A 9,972-nucleotide genomic window follows, 5' to 3' on the forward strand; every position below is an offset into this window, starting at 1 on the left:
AAACAACATGAAAAGCATTTCCTAGCACCACATATACGTAAAAGGGCCTGGCTCTGTACAAACCACGCAGTCTTCCTGGCCAACTGGCCATCTCAGAGGGGGACTCAAATGCCCTGGAACCATAATGTCAAGGCTGCTGCCAATGCAGCGAGAGTCCTAACTCAATCAGAACTGTCCCCACGGATAAAGTGGCCTAAACGGTGCAGCTGGCACTACTTGCTGCACAGCTGTAAAAGGCCTAAACGGTGCAGCTGGCACTACTTGCTGGGCAGCTGTAAAAGGCCTAAACGGTGCAGCTGGCACTACTTGCTGCGCAGCTGTAAAAGGCCTAAGCGGTGCAGCTGGCACTACTTGCTGCGCAGCTGTAAAAGGCCTAAACGATGCAGCTGGCACTACTTGCTGCGCAGCTGTAAAAGGCCTAAACGATGCAGCTGGCACTACCTGCTGCACAGCTGTTAATGGCCTGAAAAGTGCAGCTGGAACTTCTTGCTGCGCTGAGGTGAGCAGGAGCCTTCCCGCCTGCCTGTGGATCTCAGCAGCAGGCGATAGGAGACTATAGTAGCAGACAAAAGTGTCTGTAGATGTTAGGAAGATGCCCTGGAGTTTCCAGGCATTTAATCAGGCAATATATAATAAGTAAGAACTGGAGGAGGTACTCTGGCCTTGAGAAACATCTCTACAAATATCACTCATGAGTGAATAGGATGTGACTAGCCACAAGTTCCCCGGCTTCTGTTTGCAAACTCTGATGTGTTACAGCAAACAAATGATGGATGAAATGCTGATAATGCAAACATTCTCCCCTAGTCAAATGATCTGGGTAAAATCCATTGTTCTTTTGCCCACTACGCCACCCCAGTTTGGACCCAGCCACATGCAAATCAGTTGTGACCCTGTGCCCCATAGGAACAGTCCAGACCAAACTGTCAGGTTCAGGTCCTCCCTGGACCGGAAACAAGCATCCCAGGACCGGTTTCAGGGTATGTCACCCATCTTCAGCCAGGCTAGCTTGAATTGAGTGGCACAGTGAGCAAGGGAGCCATGTCTGCAAAAAGTGTTACAGCAAACAAATGATGGACAGAATGCTGACAATGCAAACATTCTCCCCCAGTCAAAAGATACAGGTTAAATACCTCGTTCCTTTGCCCACTATGCCACCCCAGTTTGGACCCAGCCATATGCAAATCAGTCTTGACCCTGTGCCCCATGGGAGCAGTCCAGACCGAATTGCCAGGCCAGGTCCTCCCTGGACCGGAAACAAGCATCCTGGGACCGGTTCCAGGGTATGTTACCCTTCTGAAGCCAGGCTAGCTGAGCAAGGGACCCACGTCTGGGTATACACATCCCACTGAGGGCGAATAGCGTTACAGCAAACAAAATGATGGACAGAATGCTGACAATGCAAACATTCTCCCCCAGCCAAAAGATGAGGGTTAAATCCATCGTCCTTTTGCCCACTACGCCACCCCATTTTTGACCCAGCCATATGCAAATCAGTTTTGACCCTGTGCCCCATGGGAACAGTCCAAACCGAACTGCCAGGCAACTACCATCCTGGGACCAGTTTCAGGAAATGTCACCCTTCTGCAGCCAGGTTAGCTTGAATCCAGTCGCACAGTGAGCAAGGGACCCACGTCTGGGCATACCCATCCCACTTAGGGTGAAAAGTATTACAGCAAACAAATGATGGACGGAATACTGACAATGCAAACAACGAACCAGGTCAAGACTGATTTGAAAATGGCTGGGTCCAAACTGGGGTGGTGTGGTGAGCAAAAGAATGATGGATTAAACCCAGATCCTTGTGACTTAGGGTGAATGTTTGCGTTGTCCAGCATTCCGTCCATCAATTGTTTCTTTTGCATATGTCGCCCTAAGGGGGAAGGGTATGCCCAGACGTGGGTCCCGTGCTCACTACACCACTGGATTCAAGCTAGCCTGGCTGATGAATGGTGGTGCCGTGAAACCAGTCCCAGGATGCTTGTTTCTGGTCCAGGGAGGACCTGGCTTGGCAGTTCGGGCTGGACTGTTCCCACAAGGAACAGGGTCAAGAATGGTTTGCATATGGCTGGGTCCAAACTGGGGTGGTGTGGTGAGCAAAAGAATGATGATTTAACCCAGATCCTTCTGACTGGGAGTGAATGTTTGCATTGTCCAGCATTCCATCCATCAATTGTTTTTTTTGCAGAGGAGACACCTGACTACCCCAGAGGCGGCCCGTGGAGCGAGCTGCCATCGTGGGAGTAGTGAAGGGTGTTGGGCTAGTTCTGGAGCAGCGCGGAGGCTACAAAAACTCATGTTTGGGCGCACGTGCAGTTCTAGTATCTCCTGAGGCGGAAAGCCGGGAGAAGTGCTGCGCAAATTTCGAAGGTGCCAATCATTGTATTTTAACGGTTTTAAAATTATTCTTTGCACGAAGCACTAGAGTAATCTTCACTCAACCCCACCACCTGACTCAGACGATAGAGGAGCTGGGCAGAGGAGACACCTGACTACCCCAGAGGCGGCCGGTGGAGCGAGCTGCCATCTTGGGAGTAGTGAAGGGCGGCGGGCTAGTTCTGGAGCAGCGCGGAGGCTACAAAGACTCATGTCTGGGCGCACTCGCAGCGGACACGCGCACGGGCATGCCGAAGGCTCGCCATAGGCAAGACCGTCTGCGCCCGTCCGTGTCCGATCGAGCCCAGAGGCCACTAACCTTGCCCCTCCTATGAGAAACTCTTCCCCCCCGAATCTCATACACTGGCAATGCCCTACAGAGGCTCAGAAGGAGGGAGCCAGACAAACCCCAAAAGCACCAGATCTGCTTGCAGAAATTTCCTAGAACACTGGAGGGACCTGTGGCCTATAGCCAGTGTCACTTTCAAAGTATCCAGCAGCCTGTCAGCACGCAGACTAAAAACAACATAAGGGAGCAAAGCGTCTGTGCTCTCAAATGTATTTTATGTAATGTGAGGTCTCCGGCTAGGCATCCTTTCGAAATCTGGGATATGATCTCATCGCATTCCCCAGATATATGCTTTCTCACTGAAACCTGATTAAATTCCTCCAACTATCCACTTATTGAAGTAGCCATTTCCGATAAGTATTCTTTTCTACACCTGGATAGGGAGGGGAAGACAGGCGGGGGGATAGCAATAGCCTTTACGAATCATCTCACTATAAATTGGATCACCACACTAAGAAACGATAGCATGAAGGTAGGAATTTTCAAGATTTCAACCTCACCCACAGACAGCTGGAATGGTGCACTATTATACCGACCACCGGGCGTGAAATCTGATTTTGTTGATAAATTGACCGAATTAATTGCTATGCATGTACTTGCGGCCAATAAATTCCTCCTATTGGGGGATTTTAACTTCCACGGTGAAAATCTAAAGAGTGCGGAGGTGAATAAACTCATGTCCACTCTTGATTTGTTGGCTTTGTCCCAAAGAGTAATTGGTTCTACCCACTCTGCGGGACATATGCTAGATCTTATTTTATCCAACATGGACCATCTGAACTGTAACCCCCCAGAGCCCCTGACTTGGTCTGACCATGCGCTGGTGGGTATTACCATTAAACTGCCCTGCCCCAAGATCACTCCACCATCCACGGGTAAGAAGCGAATCATGCGCAGACTCTGGCGCATTCTCTCAGTCGAAGCCTTTGAGGAGGTGTTCCAACCAGAACTGAATAATATAGGTAGGGACAATGAGCTAACGCTGTAGGGCTTCAATAAGGCATTTGAAACAGCATTGGATGTATTCATCCCTAGTAAAAAGATTGCCCAGGCACATAACCGTCCATCGGCCCCCTGGTACACCAGCGAACTCAGGGCCGAAAAATCCAAATGTAAAAGACTGTAGAGAACATGGCGTACTAGTAAAGCAGTACATGATAGGATTCAATTCAAGCAAGCTTTGACCATCTACCACGCTAACTTAAAAATGGCAAGACGCCAATTTATTTTTAACCTAATTGAAGGTGCGGCCAATTCCCCCAAGGCCCTTTTTAACAGTGTAAAGGATTTTGTGTCTCCTCATGCGTGCAGACAATCCCCTTTAGAATCCCAAGACTTTTGTAATCAGCTTGCTAGCTACTTCCAAGACAAAATTATCAGAATTTATGAGAACTTCCTAGGGAAAAGCATCCAAGCACCGGATACCCCGAGCGGGTCGGGGGAGCCGGATATATGCACAGGACACACCCTGGGCTGTTTTGACCCAATCACACTAGAAAATGTCCTAACAGCACTGGCCGCGGCTAAATCTGGTTCACCTACTGATCTCTGTCCACCTAAGACTATGGCTCTTTTAGCCTCCAGATGTGCTCCAGCTATTCTCCAACTATTTAATTCTTCCATCTCAACCGGGGTCATTCCAAGTATCTGGAAGGAAGCTTTTGTGCGTCCTATCCTGAAAAAAACGCAGATCCACGTGAATTGGGCAACTATCGCCCAATCTCCCTCCTACCTCTACTAGCTAAAATGCTGGAGAGCATGATCAACAAGCAACTGAGCCACTACCTTGTTGAAGAACGAAATCTTAGACCCCTCGCAATCAGGATTCCGACCAGGCTTTAGCACAGAAACTGCCTTACTAGCATTCACTGATTCACTCAGACTAGAAGCAGACAAGGGTGGATCGGCCACACTGCTGCTACTAGATCTCTCCGCAGCATTTGATACCATCTCACATAAAATGCTAGCGGAGAGACAGGCCTCCTGTGGAATCCAGGGAACAGCTCTTAAATGGCTACAAAATTTCATGTCCGGCCGAACACAAACAGTCATGCTTGGCTCTTATCTGTCAAACCCAAGGACAGAGGGGTCCCTCAGGGCTCCTGTCTAAGCCCTACCTTGTTCAACATTTATATGTCTCCTCCAGCTAGGATTGCAGAACAACAGGGCTTTGAGATCATCTCTTATGCAGATAATACTCAGCTCATGTTCCTGATCGGTACGGACATAGTAGCTGAGAAAGCACGGTTTGCCAAAGGCATGCTACCAATCTCCAACTGGATGACGCAGAACTGTCTCCAGTTGAATCCTGGCAAGATCGAGATAATGCTATTGGGCAAAGCCACTGCTGGTTGATCAGATGACTGGTGGCCTGCCCAATTGGGAACAGCCCCAGCCCGACGCAATGTGTTAAAAACCTCGGGCTGAAACTGGATCAGACCCTATCTATGAAGGACCACATTGCCGCCACAACCAGAGCATGTTATTATAGCCTGTGATTGTTGCGCAAAATCCTCCCCTTTATGCCAAATATCCATCATAAAACCCTGGTCCAGGCTATGGTTATCAGCCGTCTGGACTATGGCAATGCTCTGTTGGGCGGGGTTGGAGAGTCCCTGCTGAACAGACTGCAGGTGATTCAAAACACTGCAGCTAGAATGGTATTGAATCGTCCAGCAGGCACTGCATCGGCTCCACTACTGCGTGAACTCCACTGGCTTCCAGTGAGAAAAAGATCACACTTTAAGATCTGCTGTTTCACGTATACAGCACTCAAAGGAAGAGGCCCCAAATATCTTCAAAAGAGACTTAACAAATATGTACCTCAGAGAAACCGGAGGTCAGGGGCACATGATCTTTTACAAATTCCACACATTTGCCACAAATTGTATCAAGAAGATGCCCTAGCAGGCCTGCAATTTCTAAAGGTGACGGCCGCCAACTGGTGCAATGGGGACATAAGAGCTGCTCGCATTTCGATTTTTGGTGCAATACTGTGAACAAATCTCTTGCCCTTTTTGTGATTGACAAACACAAGAACAGACCTAAGAGGAAACATTATGTTTTAAATTGGGAATATTGTCAGGCCATTAATGATACAGACTTGATAATAAGGCAACTTGGGTTACACTTGGCATGCCTGCAAAAAGGCGCCTCATATTTTTATCCTGGTTCAGAGTGGTACTGCCTGAATAAGTGTGGCTTACCTTTAATATTACCAGAGGACTCCATAATATCATCTGAGACACAGTGGTCAAGTTATGGGCTTTCCCTTTTCCTGACATTGCTCTCAGGTGTATTCGTTCACTTGGTTTAGCTTATGTAATGCAAGACTATCTATCCCAGAATGCCTTATTGTGTTTAAGGAAAGTCGAGGAGGAAAAATAGCATTTTTCCTGATACAGTGTCATCTGGTACCTTTACTAGGCTTCTTAGTGAAGTAGGAAGGCACATGAGAAAGAGCCCTATGCAGTCTGTGATTCCTACTTTCAAGCCCTAGCCCCCACCTGAGCCAACTGTGATCTGTGACACAATAAGCATGTATCAGTGGTCGAAGTGGGGAAAAAAGTAGGAGAACTGTGGATGCAGAATCAGAGGGCGAGGATAACCTGAGATTTCGGTCTGGGGGCGGAGTCAGAGAGGGTGGCCAGAAAGAGCAAAACCTCCCTATTTTTGGTATTTCTTGGGCATTTCACTGACCAGTTAATTCAACCAATAGATACACGTTTATTTAAGGCTCAATATGAGTTATTGACATTAAAATATATTCACAAAGTGGGATATGTTTTCAATCACAGATTGTGCCAAATACGCTTAAAAGTGGAAGCACAAGCCATTTGTCTCCGAGCCATGGAGTTTCTGCCATCAGCAATTCTCCTCCCTTGTTCCACAACAGCAGTTCAAACATGAATGGCAAAATATCCTAGTTTGCAAATGTTTTCCACTTAATTATGGCTGTACTATATTTGCCACATAATACATCATCCACTGCATAATCTAACGATTTCACCCAGAAAATTGTTTGTAGCCCAACCAGATCAAAATGTGGCTTATGTTGCTACGAAGTGGACGGCCCTTTGCAAAGGTTGACTGATCACCTTTCTCACTGCTGCATTTGTATGTTACACAGGTACTAATGAGGCAAAAGCTTTGCGGAGCCTGTTAGTATGTATAAAAATGTTAAAATAAAGTATCATAAAATGTACCACATTACTCTGCAGCCATTTTTTACTGCATACCTTAGTCAACATTGCGCCATAATGTTGCCCTCCATTGCTGCATAACTTCGGTGGCCCAAAAGCAGGAAGCACATGTTAAAAGTGCTTGTGCACAAAGCAGACACCATTAGGTTTGCAAAATTAGTTTGGTGTGCATGCGAATTCTACGTTGACAATCCTTGGTAAGTTGCACTACTACTGCTGAAAAAGGCCAAAGGAGGTACCAAAGGGTGAGGTGGACTGGCTTCAAGGGTCTTGTGACCTCAATTGACAGAGTCATTGTCGCTCTAGGGTGTGCTTCTTCGTAGGCCTGCCACAAAGACTGGAGGTGAACTTCAGTATGGATTGTGGTGGGCAGGCCTTCAAGGTTAAGCATACTTGCCACCGCAAGGGTCCACCTGCTGGTGCTAAGACACCAAGGGTTTCTAAGTTTTATCGGGGACTTCTAAGGTGTATCATGCGAATGTACTCTGTCAAGAGAGTGGGCTGGTGGACTGGTCATGAAGGATGAACCTGGTTCTCCAGTTCGAAATTCAGCAGCTCTGGTCAGAGTGCCATATCCTCTCCCCTACTGAACACCATACTGCCCCACTGAGAGAAACCAGCACTGCCTTCAGCTACAATCCAATTGTGCTGCGACTCAATTCAAATTATGCACTAGACAAGAGTAATATGCTGCCTGAAAAAAAGTAATAACATCCTGGAAAAAGCAAACACTCATAGGGAATGCAAGGACAATCAAAGCATGTGAAATGTAAGCAGGAACAACACGGTTACCTTAATGATTTTACACTCATTATTCAGTCATCAGTGAGTGTTAGTGGCTGAAAAGTCAGGACATGACTACATGACCCGGAAGGGACCCGTTTTAATGTCCATTGCTTTTATTCTTACAAAACTTAAGCAGTTTGCTTTAAAAAGACCACGTTCCTGAACACCCAGCAGTGGTACATATTTTATAATCTAAAATAATTAAAACTGTTGAAAAAGATCACATTATACGTTTCCCACTTCACCCATCAACCAGGTAGTGCAGCCCCTCTAGGAATGGTGCCCTTCCATGGGAAAATAATGTTGTACAAATAAAGAAGGTAAATTAGATAGTATCGCTTCACTGGCAAACTCTGTAAAGTGGCGCTAATGTGCGTGGGTGTAAATTACACCAATACAGCCTGTCTGTGACCAGTCTTTATTGCTTTAATTAGTTATTTAATTATTTTTTGTATTTTTATACTTTTTTCTCTTCGTTCCGTGATTGTCTTTTGGAATAGAAAAGGGTCAGAAAATGATGACATTTCCATCCTAAGTGTTTCGTTCTTTTTTGGAACCATTTGACAGGTGAACAAATAAAGGAAATGAGGAGCAAGAGGGGGTAAGTGTTGTCTCTTAAAAAAAGCAAGTGAGGAGGAGCGAGATAGATGAGAGGGAGGAATATGAAATGAAATGAAATGAAATAAATGAAATGAAATGAAATGAAATGAAATATACATTTGTAGAGCGCGATTGCTGCCCTGAGGCGTCCAAGCGCTAGCGGCAAGTATAATTTGCTTAGCAGAGGAAGTCGCTGAGGAATTAATGAGGGGCATTAAAAAGGAAAGTCTTCAGCTGTTTCCGAAAGGAGTACAAATTAGGGCTGGACCTGAGTTGAAGGGGGAGTGAATTCCATAGCTTGGCGGCATTATGAGTGAACATCCTGCCGCCAGCTCTTGCCTTTTTTATTCTAGGGACTATGGCCATAAACGCCTGGCTAGAACAAAGATTTCTACTGGGATGATACTGTGTTATTAGATCACGGACGATAGCCGGTCCTGTGTCCCAGAAGGCTTGGTGGGATATACACATAGCCTTAAAGGCAATACTTTGTCGTACCGGTAGCCAATGCTGACTGCTCAGTCCAGGTTTGGCTGACAGTCTACGCGGCAGCTGGAGCAATGTGCGGGCCGTGCAGCTTTGCACTATTTGTAACTTACGCAGTGTATATTCAGGGGCACCGAGGTAAAGGACGTTGCTAAAGTCCAATCGGGACTGAATCAGACCCTGAATGGCCACCTGCTTTGCCTCCACAGGCAGAAGAGGAAGAACTTTCTTCAACATCCTAAGGAGACCAAAGCAGGTAGCCGAAAGTTTTGTAGCCTGGGTATTAAAAGATAGAGCTTTGTCCAGCCAGATCCCTAGGCTCTTTATGTTGTCCTTGGGGGTTGGAGGGGTGCCTAGGCATGGGGGCCACAGGGAGTTGAAAAAGGTGGGGTTCGTGGGACCCAGGAGCATCAGCTCCGTTTTGTCCCCATTAAGTTTGAGGGAGGATGAAGTCATCCAAACCTTTACCTCCTCCAGGCAATTCTTCAGCCCCACTGATGCTGATAGGCCATCCTCCTGCGCCAAGGAGACCACTAGCTGAGTGTCATCCGCGTAAGAAATGATATTAATACCAAACGGGCAGACAACCTCAGCCAGCGGTCTCATATAGATGTTAAAAAGCGCAGGGCTCAGGGAGGAGCCCTGCGGGACTCCCCACTTCAGTGGCCTACTCGTGGATACCGTGTCTCCATCAAAAATTTGGAAGGACCTGGTGCTCAAAAATGATTTGAGCCATAGCCATGCTCCGCCTGCTATTCCGACATTCGAGAGACGACTCAGCAAGGTGTCATGGCTGACCGTATCGAATGCCGCGCTTAGATCAAGGAGGATCACTACCACTGATCCCCCTTGATCCAGGATCTTTCTGGTTTCCTCGGTGACTGCCAGCAGAGCGGTCTCTGCCCCATGTCTGGGTTGAAAGCCCATCTGGGTGGCATCTAACAGCTGGTTATTCTCGAGAAAGTCCACCAGATGGGTATTGATGTGCCTCTCGAGAATTTTGCTCACCCAGGGGAGCAAGGAGATCGGACTATAACTACTGAAGTCACCGGGGTCCAGATTGTTTTTTTTTAGCAGAGCACGGACCATGGCCCGCTTCCAAGCAGGAGGGATGGTGCCAGAGATGATGGAGGCATTCAGGAGGTTCATGATGGTGGGTAGTACGGCCTGGGC

This window comes from Lissotriton helveticus, chromosome 2_1 (genome assembly GCF_964261635.1).
Source record: "Lissotriton helveticus chromosome 2_1, aLisHel1.1, whole genome shotgun sequence".
Classification (NCBI taxonomy): Eukaryota; Metazoa; Chordata; class Amphibia; order Caudata; family Salamandridae; genus Lissotriton; species Lissotriton helveticus.